Source organism: Haliotis rubra, unplaced genomic scaffold (assembly GCF_003918875.1).
Source record: "Haliotis rubra isolate DU_JTF1 unplaced genomic scaffold, ASM391887v1 Scf4, whole genome shotgun sequence".
NCBI classification, from domain to species: domain Eukaryota; kingdom Metazoa; phylum Mollusca; class Gastropoda; order Lepetellida; family Haliotidae; genus Haliotis; species Haliotis rubra.
In genome coordinates this window covers 1,583,509-1,601,107 of record NW_025767079.1, presented here as the reverse complement: position 1 = coordinate 1,601,107, position 17,599 = coordinate 1,583,509, and the positions used below count along the sequence as shown (strand labels likewise).

General features: G+C 37.6%; 1 protein-coding gene across 1 annotated transcript in view; it reads right to left on the bottom strand.

The window, feature by feature from the left end:
• Positions 1–4,846: 4,846 nt before the first annotated feature.
• LOC124287050 (L-asparaginase 1-like) overlaps positions 4,847–17,599 on the bottom strand; it is a 31,626-nt gene continuing 18,873 nt past the window's right edge. Inside the window, exon 11 of the mRNA XM_046723520.1 lies at positions 4,847–5,475. The gene's annotated coding sequence lies outside the window, so the exon portion shown is untranslated. The remainder of the gene's footprint in view (positions 5,476–17,599) is intronic.

Below are 17,599 nucleotides of genomic sequence, written 5' to 3'. Positions count from 1 at the left end.
AGGACCAGAAAGCAAACATGAATCCAGACACCTTCAAAGATAACAATTGTAACTACAACAACCCAGTCAGAGCGGTCGGGCGTGCACTTAAGTGTAACGAAGTCTTTCTTTGGCTGGTTCATTTGCCGATACGCTCAGGGCTCTGCTCATGCATACCGGCTTAAGCCGCGGGAACCTATTCACTGCGCATGCGCTATGTGCGCAGCGCAGCACAGCTATTGAAAGCACTTTTCACCCCAGCTTGGGTCTTTTTAGTGAATCGTTTGAACTCCGATTTCGCGGGATTAATTTGATCGCGTTATTTTTCCACTTTATAAGTTGAATTTGCATTTTTTTAAAATTTGTTACTGTAAGTCCATAACGAAAGGTATCAGAATCTGCAAAGGACAAGGTATGATGAAGGCCCTTATTGGCCCACAAAATTTCATGATATTCAAAGTTCTACAACATGATAATTTTAGCATAAAAAATGCTAAATAAATTGTTGAAATCACCTCCATATGCTTTTTTTATGTTTTAGTGCTTTTTTCCCCCTCTTTGAAGACCTAAAAGTTAACCTATTTTACAATATCTTCGAAAAACCTGCATTTTCATATTTTCAGAGTGATAAGAAAGTGTGAGCGAAAGCTTGACCCATCCCAATTTTTTCACCACACATGAAGAGAGTTAATTAGAATGCACTCCTAAAAAACTGTGGCGGGTCACGCTTTTGTTCATATCAAAATGTTTAAAAAAGTACATTTTTCTGTTGTATAAAAAGTTGCCCCATACAACATCTCAAAAATAAACATTGGCGTAAAGTAATATCTCTGAAAACTATCCGTCACATTTACACAACTATACCATGATTCATTATTATTTTGAATGTTTTAGAGCACTAAAATGAACTTATCAAACGTGTTTATTAAAAAATTTCAATATCGTAAGGGACTCTCAAGGCTGATTACTTTGAGGTAAACAAGGGTAGTTTTATGGAGACCCTGTTGATCACTGCTGGAAAAATAAGAAGACTTCAGAAGATTTTTCAAAATATGATCAGGCAGCATTCTAAAGGTGAGAATCTTTGTAATTATGCTAGAATTTTATCATATTTGTTCTATCATCTGTTTAGCAAACCCCTCTGTGTCACCTGTCACTGTCAAATAACACTGGCATTCCACAGGATGTAACTGTGTATAAAAATACACATTTTAACAAAAATAATGGACGTTGATGTTTTCTAGGATATATCAGGCTACATTTATTATTGTTAGAATAAGAACATTGTATCAAGGTCTAGTAGATGATGAAAAGCAAGCAGACGTCAAGGGACACATTGTTGCAAAGTGTAATATATAAGCTTAAGTGACAAATAGTAACAGAAGAATTTGTAGCCTAGTGGTTACAGTAATGGCCTCTCATTTTTTTCTGTTATCAGACATGCAGGTTCAAATCCTAATGTTTTTTTTTTCTTTGTTTTTTTTCAAAAGTTCAGTTAAACATTGTAAATTGGCTGACCAAACTTGTACAGATGAAATCAAAATGTTACCCAAAAAAAATCTTAACTTTGGTAATGTAAGTTACACTGTTCAAACAAACTTGAATTAACATCATGTAAATCTTGTTTAAGCCTGAAGACACTGACATTTCCACTTTGTTCCCACACAATAAAGAACCCGTAGAAGGTAAGCATTGTTTCAAAATGTTAGTATGGTAATTTCTTTAAGTAAATATTTACAAACTGTCCAGAGCTGTTAATTAGTGGTGCACTGATCAAACAAATAATTAGTTTATGGATATTTTGTGGGCTGCCAGTCAAGTACCGATAACCAAATCACATATCAATTAAAGCGTTCACTATTTCTTCTTAAAAATATGTTTACAGAACCAATGACTATTGGTTTCAATTGTCATGGAAACTGAGGACTGATTACCTTTGTTTTCATGTGCTCTAACAGTTGTTTTTATCTTATATCTATAATTGATCAAAAGGTGGCCTCAACAATTGATTATGGTTTTGGAAGTCAATTCCCTTCCCTATATAACTATACTATTGACATGTTTAGCATTAGAAAAATTGAAAAGCACCAATTTCTTGAACAAAATGATAATTCTTTTATGATTTCAAATATTTGTTTTCAGATAAGAGAAATTTGCTTGGACTGATTTCAGGAGTTTCATTTCATGAAGATGACAACTTAAAACTTGAGGTGGAAGGTAAGCATAATATGTGTGCTAAAAAATAAACAATATCTATTTTCTTCAATTTTCTAATTTAATGTGACAGAATTTCAGAAATACTGATGTCTCAGTGGTGATTAAATCTGCATAAGCCTTCAAAGCCAGACTACTGACATTTGAAAATAAATAAGTAATGTTACCCTTGAATAGATTTATAATATCAAAGTTTCTGAAAAGAATTTTCTTTTGATATAAAGTCATCTGTTTTTCAGTTGAGAGAAGATCTGGGTATGGCAGAAACCAAGACAATATGCCAGTTTCCAGCAACTCTAGTGATACACGGTTGAATCACAGGCCCCCACTGCGGGTCAGAAAATCGATAAACTAGGCCCCGGTTTAGTATCAACACCCCCTACTATATAATATAGAAATGTTCATCACGGAAATACGGTGACATGATCGAAAACCGGACAATTACGCACATGTCAATGAATATATCGTATTTTAAAGGTCTCACAAGTATCAAAAAGTTTTGTCCATATCTCCGATGTGTGTATGAGGCATATACATGGGCTTTCCGTGGGGATGCATTTGATGGGTTTTTTTAAATCGCAAAAGACAGAGTTGCTGTGCCGGAAGTATACAAAACTAGCTCGACTTCAATACCTCCGGCGATCTGATTGGCTAACACATTACACTGAATGAATGTGTTTCTTTAAAAAATATTTGTACTCGTTTTTTAAATTATTCTTACCAAGATAAAACATCAGATAGTGACATCTTGGATGATAGACGTTTGAGTTTCCCTCTCATTTTCGCACGTGCATTTGTTGTCATTTTATTAACCAATTTGATTGCGCTGACGACCTAGTTTTGTACACTTCCGGCACAGCAACTCGGTCTTTGGCGATTTAATAAAAACCATCAAATGCATCCCCACGGAAAGCCCATGTATATGCCTCATACATACATCGGAGATATGGACAAAAGCTTTTGATACTTGTGAGACCTTTAAAATACGATATATTCATTGACATGTGCGTAATTGTCCGGTTTTCGATCATGTCACCGTATTTCTATATTATATAGTAGGGGGTGTTGATACTAAACCGGGGCCTAGTTTATCGATTTTCTGACCCGCAGTGGGGGCCTGTGGTTGAATGCTGCAGTTCTTGACAGTGATTCAGAAACTGATTCAGAGATTGATGACCATGTGGATGAAGAGTGAAAGTGGATGTTTTCTATATCTTTGCAGTGAATGAGTTGTGAATAATTACTTTTTGAAGATATTTGAATACTGACTTTTAACACTTACTTGGTGTCAAAATCAAGCTGTGCCAAGAATGTAATTTCACCTGAAATAGGCCCCTTTGAGGTCAAGACCTGTGATTTTTAGTGCAACATGATTGGTTATTATAACAACATGTTGAGAATGAGATGTTTACTGTATATATTTGCAAGAATGTTGTAAATACTGACTTTTAACACTTACATGGTGTTAAATCAAGCTGTGCCAAGAATGTAATTTCACCTGAAATAGGCCCCTTTGAGGTCAAGACCTGTGATTTTTAGTGCAACATGATTGGTTATTGTAATAATATGTTGTGAATGAGATGTTTACTGTATATTTGCTAAAACTGGTTGTGAATACTGACTTTTAACACTTACTTGTTAAAATCAAGCTGTGCCCAAAATGTAATTAGACCTAAACTGGGCCCCTGTGATGTTTCGTGGGACATGATTGGTTATCATAAGTACATGTTGTAAAATTGACCTATAGGTTATGTTTGCAAAGAAAGTTGTGAATAATGAGGGTTTTCTTAATCAATTGGCAAGTAATTGAATTACTGTCCACAATGTATTGCAACCCTAATTGCGCCCCTTGAAGTTAAAACCTTGTGATTGATGTTGACATGTTTCTTCATCATGAATACCTGTTGCAAAACTGATACCTTTTTGTATGTAAATTAACTGATAGTTGTATATAATTCATTATGGCACACTGATATTTCAGATTTCTTGTTATTTTTTCATGGGAACTGATAAAACCCATTTTTGGCCCCTCTGCATTGAAATTATGGCCTCAGATCATATAAAAAATAGCTTATTTATGCAAAGCTATCTTATCTCTGAACAAATAACATGTGTTCAGCCAATTCTGTTTGTGGGCCAAAAAACACCATTATCATACCTTGTCCTTTGTGTTTTGCGAGGTATGTTAGCTTTAAGTTGATAACTCGCCTTAGCGCAACCCAGCAATTATTATATGGTGTGTCACCCAATTATACAAGGAACATTGCTAAGCTGTAATCGGTTTCATTTTGCGAGCTAATGGATGTTATAGACTGCCAGTGATGACATTAGTTTGTGTCAGTATGAAGGCCAATGGCCGAAAACAAAGTCACACATAACACTATTTACATGCGCAATGTACAATTGTACAGGTACAGCTGCTCCACAACACACACATGCTTGTCGTAAGAGGCGACTAACGGGATCGTGTGGTCAGGCTCGCTGACGTGATTGACGCATGTCATCGAATCCCTATTGCGTAGATTCGTGTTCATGACTTCAATCACAGGATTGTCTGGGTCAGACACGATTACTTGCAGATCGTCGTCGTATTGCTGTAAAATTGCTGAAGTCGGCGTTAAACAATAATCAACAACTCGTCATATGAAGCAATATATCTATATTTTATTCAGTGATTTTTACATTTGATCCTAAGCTATACATACCACCATTTCAACAAAGACAGGATTGGGTTTCACACATTACACCCATGTGGGGAATCGAACACGGGCCTTCGGAGTGACGAACGAACGCTTAACCACTAGGCTACCCCACAGCCCTGAATCCACAAGAGAAGCCTGTTGTGTTCATTCATGTCCTCTGAAAGTATAAAATGAGTTACAATGGGTTCGGGGTAGTCTATCACCTGACCACCCATGTGGAGAATCTAACCCAGGTCATCTTCGTGACGAGCGAACGCTTTAACCGCTAGGCTACCCCGCCGTCCCTTTGACAAAATAACACAACCCTGCCCTTCTGAAAGTCATAAACTGTTTAAACAAGAAGAGCTGTCAAAACAAAGCAGTACAAAATGTATATAATTATAAACGGACATGGTTTGCTAGGCCATATGTAAAGAAAATATGCACAATTGTATAAAGTTCATCTGACCACCTCAGAGTCAATCACTAACAAATAAAATGTGTATTGCATGTAAAATACTAATGTAATCTCATTGTAGACAAGTTTTGAAATGATAGCAATTTGATAAATAATACAACAAATACCACCGCGCAATAGCAACGACTATAGACCATTCTTAGCCAATATGCATGACCTCGAGGTCAAATCGAAAGCGAGGCTTAAATAGGTTGACCCAACCTTGAAAATGGCGACCTCGAAAAGGAAAGATTACTTCTGTGTGCCTTTGCGTTGGAGTGATGCCCGAAAGGATTTTACGGTATCTTTTCACCATATTCCCAAGAATGTCACACACAAACACATTCAAACACACACACACACACACACACATTGTCATGTTCAAAATCAGAGACCATCCCCCTAGTTCATATGTACACAATTGACCCCTCCCCCTGCCTCCCAAAACAAACTGGGAGACACCCCACCCCCCACAAACACCGTACCTAACATCATCATCACCCCCCTAGTCATAAATTATGAACGGTCCATTATATTTTTTTTTTAAAGCATATGGCCATATGGAGACACTCTTGTCATGATGGCAAGGGAATTTTATTTGCAAATATTCTGTATCAGTGAAATTAGTTTGGCTGCAAATCAAAGTAACATTTCAAGTACATGTCTAGCAGGACACACAAATGCTGTTAAAAAACCCTTAAATATGTACTTTCAAAACTCGGGAACCTCCCATAAGGAAGCTACCTCAGTCACCATCTCAGATACAGTAAGAATGTCAGATCGTATTAAGTTAATTTTGCCAACTGACATGGTTTTAAGAATTTAATACAACTGAACTTTATCATGCTATGTTATTTACATATAAAAATATTGATTGCCCATACTGTCTAAAATATGAAATGATGTTAGCCTACACTTGTACAACCCCAATATGTAAAATCAAGACAATATGTAAAAACTAACGCAATATGTAAAAGCTTAACGCAAAACGTAAAAACTAACGCAATAGGTAAACAATTAACGCCAAATGTAAAAAATATCTTTAACGCAATACGTAAACACCTAACGCAAAATGTAAAACCAATTTTTAACGCAATTTGTAAAAGATTAACGGAATATGTAAAATCAAGCTTTTTGGTTGTTTTTATGTCTTGGTGACTGAAACTTTTTAGTAACTTCACTTTATTGTCTTTCAAAATAAGATATTGCAATATTTCTGTCAAAATTAACCTCATTTCTAATTCAACTGAAATCTGATCTGTAGGGTCATTAAACATCAAGGTAAAGCCGATAATTGTATGATGTAGAGATACTTTACATTATATTCTATATTCGACAGTATCAAAAGAAATCATTGTATTCTTCATAGATATTTTTTATATAAATGGTCAGATTGGTTGTATTATTCATCATGTCCCGTTCAAGGTTTTACCTTTTGGCCTTTTGTTATCCCACAACTGGCATTCAGCGTTAAGTTGGGGATAAAAAAATATCGTCTGCCCGTTCAAAGAACTGGTTTGGGCGATATCTCAAGAAGTGGTTAATCAATGTTTAATGATATTTGGCACTGTAACAAAGGTTCCACTTGAAATTCTGCATACATCAGTTTTTTGTATTCTTTTTCTTTTCATTGTTTTTGTTAAGAGACCAGTTTGTTCAGGCTTGTCTTTTTTAGTGGGGAATTAATAGCAAATTATTTTCCTTTTTTGGAGACCGCCTCCGTGGTGTAGTGGTTAGAGCGTCCACCCGGAGAGCGGAAGGTCGCGGGTTCGATCACCGACCGCGTCATACCAAAAGACGTTAAAATATGGTACTTGTTGGTCCCTGCCTGGTGCTCGGCATTAATGGGTACAACAAGGACTGGTCGGCTCGTAGTCAGTATAATGTGTCTGAGTGGGGTATTCATGCTTCACTGCGGCATGGTATCTCAGTGGGCTAGCACTATAAAACCAGCTTCAGTCTGGGCTAGTACAAGCAGCCGCACATACACATACACACCCATGCACGTCGTCATATTAGCGAAATATCCTCAAGCACGACGTAAAACCCAATTTCACCTCACCTCACCTTTTTTGGAATTTATGTATCAGTTACTTTTTGCACCACAACTTAAGCGTACGCTTACTAAATTTAGATGTAACGCTCACAACTTCAAAGTCCAAGCGGCACGATAAATTCTGTATGCTACTTCCCACATAAAATATTGACTTGTTGTTTAAGGTAGCCCTTGTGTTGTACCATATACTTAGGTTGAGAGAGAAAATGTAAATTGTGAATGGGTGTTTATGGATTTATTGATGTTCCTATAACTCGCGTATTTACAGGTTGCGCATAAATGCACTGTTATTAGTTTACACATATTATTTTACACTTATACAAATAAATCTGTCTGTCTGTCTGTTACTTTTGTGGTAGGCAGACAAATAGTGTGTCTTTTTAATCTCGCCTCAAATTGCATTGATTAAATGCAACAAATCATGATAAAATGTTTGAGACATCCCATAGGGATCACTTGATTTTAGAGACTGACTGACTGAGTTTTGGTTTTACGCCGCTTTTAGCAATATTCCAGCAACATCACGGCGGGGGGCACCAGAAATGGGCTTCACACATTGTACCCATGTGGGGATTCGAACTCGGGTCTTAGGCGTGACGAGCCAACGCTTTAACCATTAGGCTACCCCACCGCTCCTGATTTTAGAGAAAATGTCATATTTATCATGATGTATTTCTGTTTAAGTATAAATGTGTCGCTGCACACAAATATCTTTGATTTGGAAATGGTAAATCCATCTCGCAGTTTTAGGTATAATGGACATGCAAGATCCTTCCCAGTGATTCGGGTATTTCAATTCCAATCATATCTGATACCCTTCAATAAAGTCACAGCTAATATTTCTGCCAATGAAATCGAGTAATACCAGAATACCAGAGACAGTACAGTGGTTTTGTGTAGGTCCTGTCACAGTATCATTTCTGTTACTTTGAAATAATCCAAATTTGCGATTTTTCTTGATTTTTCGCTTCTAATCTCCCATTCCTAAAAGAAATGTACGCATCAAATAAGCGGGATGATAACGTGACTGAAAATACTTGCATGTACATCCATGTATATACAGTGAAATCAAAAGTTGTAGCCTACCTGTGAAATGTTTTATTGTGGTATTGAAAGTGATGCTTGATATGACTTAAAGATACAAATATGAATACAATTACAATCACCTACAATCTATGCAGTGTATTGAGAATCTGTACTATAGTACTGTCGGAAATAGAAAAAAGCTGTTTTTAGGCTGTTACTCTGTATCCCTAAAATTTACACAAATGCAAATAGCTTATGTCGAAATAAACCACTTCAGCCTAACTTGGCATTCAGTGGCATACGTAATAGGATATCCAGAAAAACATGTTTACTCGTAAAATCGGGCAAAACTTAGAAAAAATACGAATAGCTGCTGAAAACAATAGATCAGACTATAGATGGCAATTAGGTCGCTCAGCCAGGTATGACGACGGACCGTCGACTCACCTGGCATGAAATGCATGTGCTGCCTACAGGCGCCCAAGGGGTCATCTCAAAGATATTTTGTGCTTTTTCATGTGTGTTGACTATGCCTCATCTATTGATTAACAGCTTATATTTTTTTTGTATAAGTGTCTTTCTTTCATAAAGTTTATGTTGAGATATGGTAAAGAGTTTGATACCTGATAACCATAGAAACGCATCGTATTAAATGTCTCAAAATATATAGGTGGCATGACCACCCGATCGCGAAGATCGACAGGACTGGATATTATTTGTAAATTGTAATGACATGCCGTTTACTTCCCCAGTATAATTCCCCTAAAGGATTATCGTATCTTAGCTGATATCTCTGTCCCCAAGCCCCACCCCAACGATCGTCTGCGACACCCGTCCAGGTTTTGCTTTTGAGACGAACCCTCCTATCTGTTTCTTTTTATAGTGACAGTGAGACTCCATGGTAGCTACATCCTTAATAGTTTCAGGATGAAAGTTATAATTTTTTACACCAGCTATCGTTTATAATGAAGCTACGTCTAATTTCAAATTGGTCACTTAAAAAGTGTCCTTTATAATACAATATCGTCGCACACTAATTTGCATACAGCCATGGTCTGTTCCAAATAATTCGTTTTGGACTTAGAAAAAAATCGCATTGCTCATTTCTGCACTAATCTCTCCTCAGTAAAGTCCTTTTTCTACGTTTCTTGTGTCCCTACCATTGAGACTGTAGTTAGGCCGAATTTAGTTTAAGAGATATTTCACACTTGCACATATCAACTACATGAATTGTAGTGATAAATGAGAAAATACAAGCTTTTTCTATTTCCGACAGTACTATAGCTCATTTCCCCTCTGGCATTGTAGCCTAGTGGATAAGTGATCAAATTGTGCACTTTGTGTTACAAGCATGAAACTTGGCATGATTGTAGCTTATACCATTCTAACTGAATAAAGATCGAGAGGCCTCGCAGATTTTTTATATTTTCCATAATTTGGGGGGGAAAAGTGAAAAAATATAATTTTTTATACTATTTTCGTTATAACCTTTTACAAAATTCTCCAATTCTCATAAGACATATATCAAATTGTAGGAAATCCATAACTGGTCATTTTCCATCTATACATGTCTTTTTATCTTTAACGGTTAGGTCTACGGAAGTCAATTTATATCATGACTACCTGAAAATGCGAAAATTGGTGGCCATTTTGCAAAATGGCCGCCAATTTTCGCACACCATTTTGCAAAATGGCCGCCATATAGAGTACATCAGTAAAATAAGTATGAGATCATCCCATGATCTAAATTATTTTTATCATTTCTTTGCAAATTCAATACGAGAAGCCTCACAGATTGTTGTAATTTTATATATTTGGGGGAAAAGTGGGGAAAAATTGAATTTTCCAAAAATGTTCCTTTAACTCAATGTTAAATCCTCATAAATTATCTTACTAGAATATTGTGAGAACAGACCAAAGTTTATTTTAAGGAATATATCATTAGATTTACTTACATGTATAATGTATGAGCTTGATTGGCTATAGAACACCTATAAAAACATATCAAAATCAAGACAACATCAATGTCAAAGTAGCTATCTCATCACTCTATGGAATGTGTAATTGTATCTAGCTTGACTGAATGAGAAAAGTGCATAGCACTTGAGAGCTGCTTTTAAACACTTGGACCGGTTTGAACATTTTATACACATGCATTTCAGCAATTCCCGGCAGCTCTTTCATGCCTTCGTGAGAGTTGTCCATAGTTACTAGTATGTTGGATCAAAGTTGATTCTGTTGGGGAATGATTCTGTTGGGGAATATTGTCCAGTGTTCTCCCCTTTGTGGCAAACAAATGTTTTCTTGCTCATTCACTTTCATGAGGTTGCTTGCACTGTCATACATCAGTACAACAACTCTCTCATGCTGATTAATTTTGTGCATTAGGATTTCAAGTGGTGGACAAGCGAGGGAAATAAAGGTGCCTGTATGTTCAGGAAAAGTATTCCATGTATTCCGCGAGGCCTTCTTTGAATTCCACCTAAGGATGACATACTGTCATGGCCTGTGAAGCTGTGAAACACTGAGAATGCTTGATGCAGCAATGGCCAACACAACCACATCTGTGTCAACAATATGGACCACATCTGTGTCAACAATATGGATGTAGAACTTCTTCCATGAAGACAAGATATACACAGACGAGTCAAGGGATGGAAACCTGGATGAGTTTGTCAGACATAAAAATCAGTCTTGCTACCCAACTATATCTCATCAAGGTTCTCTACGTCCATGCGCAAAATCAGTTCTTCTCAATTGCTTTGAAGAAAATTTCACCACCAACTGACTCAACACCAAATGTTGACGTATCAATCCTTGATGGATCTGCAGTAATAAACATGCTAAAACCAGCAGCTCCAATAGCATTTGATGAATACTAGTATGCTGATAATAATGTGTTCTTGAAGTACTTGCAGTCTCTTCTGGACACTAATCAGAGAGTGGATATTGTCTGAGACGAATACAAAACGGACAGCGTAAAAATCCAGTGTAAGAACAAAAAGAGGAAGTGGAAAAAGACGACGAGTGGAAGCCAGTTCTGAGGAACTGGCAAGAATTCCCGAGGTGTGATACCAGCAAGAAATATCTTTTTTGCTTTCCTTGTACAGAAAATAGCCTTGATAGAATCAAGCAAGTCATCAGCCCTATTGGCGAATATGTGGTGTCCAATCAACCAAAAGAACTTTTGGAATTGGCACCCTGTAACTATGAAGAGATAAAAAAGATAAAAGAAAGTTGCTTCACTGATGCTTCACATAAAGGATGGAAGAAGTTTTACAGCCGTAATGTTGACACTGATGTGGTTGTGTTGGCCATAGCTGCAACAGGCATTCTCGATCTTGAAGAAGTATAGGTGGGGTTTGGTACCGGAAAACTCTTCCGCTATATTGTAATTCATGAACTTGCATCAGGTCTGGGTCCTGAGAAAAGTAGATCCCTTCCAATGTTTCACAGCTTCACATTCTGTGACATTGTGTCATCCTTTGATATGAAAAGACCTCGTGGAATGCATGGATTGCTTTTCCTGAACTTACAGGCACCTCTATTTCCCTCACCTGTCCACCACTTGAAATCACTAATCACTAATGCTGATGCATCAGCTTGAGAGATTTGTTGTACTGCTGTATGACAGAGCAAGCAACCTCATGAAAGTGAATGAAGCAAGAAAGCATTTGTTCACCACGATGAGGAGAACTTTGGACAATATTCCCCCAACAGAATAAGCTTTGATCCAACATATAAAGAGAGCTGTAAATCAGGGAGTTATGTTTCAGAGCAATCCCTGATGAAATCACAGGAGTTACCAAGCCCTCTGTATAGGGTTGGCAATAACTCTAGGGGAGAGCTTGGGCCTGTATGGACAACTCTTCTATTGGCATGAAAGGGCTGCCAGGAATTGCTGAAATGCATGTGTATAAAATGTTCAAACTGGTCCAAGTGTTTAAAAGCAGCTCTTAAGTGCACTGCACTTTTCTCATCCAGTCAAGCTAGATACAATTACACATGATTGAGTAACCTTCCATAGATTAATGAGATAGCTACTTTGACATTGATGTTGAAATGAAATATGTTTGCGTTGATTTTGATAAGTTTTCATAGGTGATCTATAGCCAATCAAGCTCATACATTATAAATGTAAGTAAATCTAATGATATATTCCTTAAAATAAACTTTGGTCTGTTCTCACAATATTCTAGTTAGATAATTTATGAGGATTTAAAATTGAGTTAAAGGAACATTTTTGGAAAATTCAATTTTTTCCCACTTTTCCCCCCAAATATATAAAATTACAACAATCTGTGAGGCTTCTCGTATTGAATTTGCAAAGAAATGATAAAAATATTTTAGATCATGGGATGATCTCATACTTATTTTACTGATGTACTCTATATGGCGGCCATTTTGCAAACTGGTGTGCGAAAATTGGCGGCCGTTTTTCAAAATGGCCACCAATTTTCGCATTTTTGGGTAGTCATGATATAAATTGACTTCCGTAGACCTAACCGTTAAAGATAAAAAGACATGTATAGATGGAAAATGACCAGCTATGGATTTCCTACAATTTGATATATGTCTTATGAGAATTGGAGAATTTTGTAAAAAGTTATGACGAAAATAGTATAAAAAAATATATTTTTTCACTTTTTCCCCCCAAATTATGGAAAATATAAAAAATCTGCGAGGCCTCTCGATCTTTATTCAGTTAGAATGGTATAAGCTACAATCATGCCCAGTTTCATGCTTGTAACACAAAGTGCACAATTCAGTGAAAAAAGTGCACTTATCCGCTGGGCTATTGGATATTTTGCGTGATTAAATATTTTACAAGGCGATCTATATGACATTGGTAGACATAATAAGGTTAAAATGTATGAAATGATTAAAAACTCAAATGCCATGAATTAATTGTTTATATTTGCCTGAGGTAAGTTTATGCCAAAGTGATAATTTCGAGTAAATAATGTGGTATGCATATTAATTGAAACGTTCGTAAAATCATGCGATCCAAACTTTGGACTTCTGGAATAACAGTTATGATCTTTCAACCTCGAATTGAGTTCCATCCTCTGGGAAAACCCACGTTGATATTGTCACAATGAAAACACGCGGCTACATCGTGGTGTTCCTGTTGTTGCTGATATCTGTAAAATGCAGCAGGAAAGGTATTGGCATTTTGGACAAGGTAACTTTCTCTGTTATCAAACAACTCTCGGAAGGGACATATATGGTACCTGTGAAGGAGCGCACGCCCCTCGAGAAATGTGCGTATATGAGGTGGTACCGGAATAAGGATTCTTTTAAGGTGGTTAATGGCGTGTTGTACTATAAAGATTGTAAGGTTCTGACACATGAAGAAGCTAAGAACGTTGTCGACAAGGAATTTCGGGAAACCAAGGGAGGTGGGGCGAGGAAACTGTTCCACAGATTACATGCAAGATACGCCGGATTGACAGAACGGTTTATTCAAAAACTGTTGAATAAGCATCCCATAAACAAACGAATTCGGCTCCGTTTCAAAAACAAACCGCCGATGAAGCCCATCCGTGCTAAAGAACCACAGGAACGAAATCAAATTGACTTGGTGGATATGAGAGGGCACATTGTTAAAACTGAGTACGGAATATACCGATACATTCTGTCCGTTTTAGACATATTTAGCAGATTTGTGTGGCTCATACCCTTAACCTCTAAAAAGTCAACGGTTATTGCTACAAGTTTGAAAAAAATGTATGATGTTTTTGGACCACCTAGAATTATACAATGTGACCAGGGCGGAGAATTTAAAGGGGCACTGAACAGGTTATGTAAGATGATGAATATAAAACTCCTGAGGAGTCGACCTTACCATCCACAAGCTCAAGGGAAGGTCGAGCGCAGTCATCGGTCCCTCAGAGACAAGATATTCTATGATATGACTGTCTTATCTAATACCAGTGTGGACTGGGTGAAAAGGTTACCTACCTACGCAAACCTTCTGAACAATGATCCAAAGAGAGTTCTCGGTTTTAAGACCCCCTTTTAAGTGCTATTTGGTAGAGACAACAATAGCGTTACTGACAAACGAGAGGATTTCTTGAATGGCGAGGTTGTAGTTTTAGATACCATGAACATTGAAGAAGTCATGCAAAGAGGTCCTGAGGGAAAGGATTTAGATACTTTTTGTAAAGAGAGAGCGTCTTTGCGAAAATCGGCATCTCGTGCTAGCGAAGCTGGACACACTTACGCCATAAAGAGGCAACAGAAGACTAATCCATCATGCAAACTGAAGGCAGGACAACATGTGTACATCCGACTGCCACGAAAGAAGGGCGTGAAAAGACTTGCCACATCGAGAAGACTAGTGGTTAAGGGGACAATAACTGCTCACGATAAACATGGCATATATACAGTAGGGTATGTTTGCCCACATTCACAGACTGAAGTCACTGGGGATTTCCAGGAATCGGACATCACTCCAATGAAAAGACAATTAAACAAAAAGAAGCATAAGGCCAAGTATTGGATTCCTTTGTCCAAAGAAGATGGTTTGGACAATTTCCAGTCATATGGATTTGAAGTTAGAATGAATCCTCAAGGGGACGGAAACTGTCTGTTTTCATCCATGTCAGATCAGCTTCAAACTTAAGGTGTGTACCGGTCACCCGAAAGCTTGCGTTCAGAAGTAGTGTCAAACATGAGACAGGAACCTACCGATGCAGAAGGAGTACATCTATCCAATTATATAGACGTTGAGTGGGATCACTACTTAAGGAATATGGCCAAAAGCGGGACATATGGTGATCACCTGGTTCTCACTGTGGTATCAAGAATCTTTGGGGCAGAGGTCAGAATCATTGATGTAAATGGAACAGTGACACAAGTTCTCCCCAAAGAAATTTTACCCGGACATAGTCCAGTGATATACCTTGGTTACTTTCCTGAAAATGAAGGGGAACACTACATGAGTCTACATCCAACTGATCAGTTCAAGAGTAGAGCAGGTAGAATGGCCAAAGAGAGAGGTCGACAGTGAGACAGAAAGTAGTCAAGAACAATGGGACAGTGAGGGAGAAAGTGGTCCAGAACAATGGGACAGTGAGGGAGAAAGTGGTCCAGAACAATGGGACAGTGAGGGAGAAAGTGGTCCAGAACAATGGGACAGTGAGGGAGAAAGTGGTCCAGAACAATGGGACAGTGAGCGAGAAAGTGGTCCAGAACAATGGGACAGTGAGAGAGAATGTGGTCCAGAACAATGGGACAGTGAGCGAGAAAGTGGTCCAGAACAATGGGACAGCGAGAGAGAAAGTGGTCCAGAACAATGGGACAGTGAGAGAGAAAGTGGTCCAGAACAATGGGACAGTGAGAGAGAAAGTTGTCCAAAGCAGAGGGCAGTGAGAGAGAAAGTTGTCCAGAGCAGAGGGACAATGAGACAGAAAGTTGTCCAGAGCAGAGGGACAGTGAGACAGAAAGTTTTGTCCAGAGCAGAGGGACAGTGAGACAGAAAGTTGTCCAGAGCAGAGGGACAGTGAGACAGAAAGTTGTCCAGAGCAGAGGGATAGTGATGACATTGCGGTTCCATTTCTACCAGATCTGGTTATAGAAAACATCATCACTGCCTACCTTTACTCGGCGCGTTTGACTTCCGCAAAAGAGTTTTTTAATGCCCATAGAACAATAAAGTCTGTAAACTGTCGGTTCCGTCAAATTGCCACGTCAATTGACATCAAACGGCCAAAGATATATTGTCCTCTGCGAAATATCCCTGACACTGTTAGTGTTCGAAGGCTTCTCCGACAGTATGGAAAGGGCAGTGGAATGATAATTGAAATCCGAAAGTTAGTTAAAGATAAAAACTGGATAAATGCCTGGCTTAAGGTTGAATATCTGGCATTTGGCTGGCACACAGTGAAGGACATAGCTTGGAAGAAAAAATAGAATTCTGTTCTATAATTCAACCATTATATGTCCTTCACAGTGTAAGATAAGGAAGGACAGTGGCAGAAGCAGACATGTTCTTATGGGGACACAGGAATGGGAATGGGTGGTAGACTATAGGATAAAGAGAGAGAGAGACTATAGGATAAAGAGAGAGAGACTATAGGATAAAGAGAGAGCGAGTTACTTACTGGATTTTATTTCATTTGACAAGGAACAGGACGGCCATATTCTTTTATTAGTTTATTTTCTTTTTTAGTATTTTATAAACATATGTTCTTATTCATAAAATCCAAAGTTTGGTCGACTTTTAATCGTTTGTTTGTGTGTATGTGCGCGTGCGTGCGTGCGTGCATGCATGCATGCGCGTGTGTGTGTGTTTAAATGTCCAAAGATGCCGTTTTAATTGAAGTTACATTATTTCATATCATTTGACATTGAACAGAACAGCCATATTATTTTATTCTCTTTTTCAGTATTTTGTAAACAGATGTTCTTATTCATGCCTTTATATCATTAAAACGTCAATTAATAAAGTACACATTTGAATATCTTCTTTCATATTCTCAGTTGGTTTACTTGAAGTTTTTTCCCACCCGCAGTTGAAGCTATGGCGGGTAAGGATGCATGCATTTAGGGATCATTCCAGTATCCCCTACATCAGTCCATCGTTGTGTCATATACATATTCAAATCATAACTACTGGCGCTCTCTCCTAGATCAGTTGCTAGGTCCGAAGTCCAATGGCCAGAGCATCCATCTCGATGCCAAGTACCAATTGCAATTAATTCGAACCCCCCATAAACAATGAGTTAGAATTGGAAACATTGTTTTAAACATATTTTATTCATGAGAAAAGGATTAGTACAAGTTATACAACTTAGTACACCCTCTCCAGAGTATTTACATAATATTATTTACATTCATTCTACAAGATGGACAGAGAAGAACAGAAAGATGGGAAAGAGTGGAACAATTGCAATAATTAAGAAATCGTTTTCATTGACAAATATATGTTTGAACAATTTTAAATATGTTTTGATTTATGTCAACAGTCAGTAATGGAAATATTAATACAACATGCATGTTATTTCAAACCAATTAGGAAGAATCGACAAGTGGTTTTCTTAAAAATAAAGAAATTCGGATATCACAGATTATCAACAACTGAATGGACAGTTTGATGGAGTCAAACCCGATAGGATGAAATGAATATACCCCCAATACCATTTATGTTTGAAGTTTAAAGAATAAAATTATTTCTTTGAA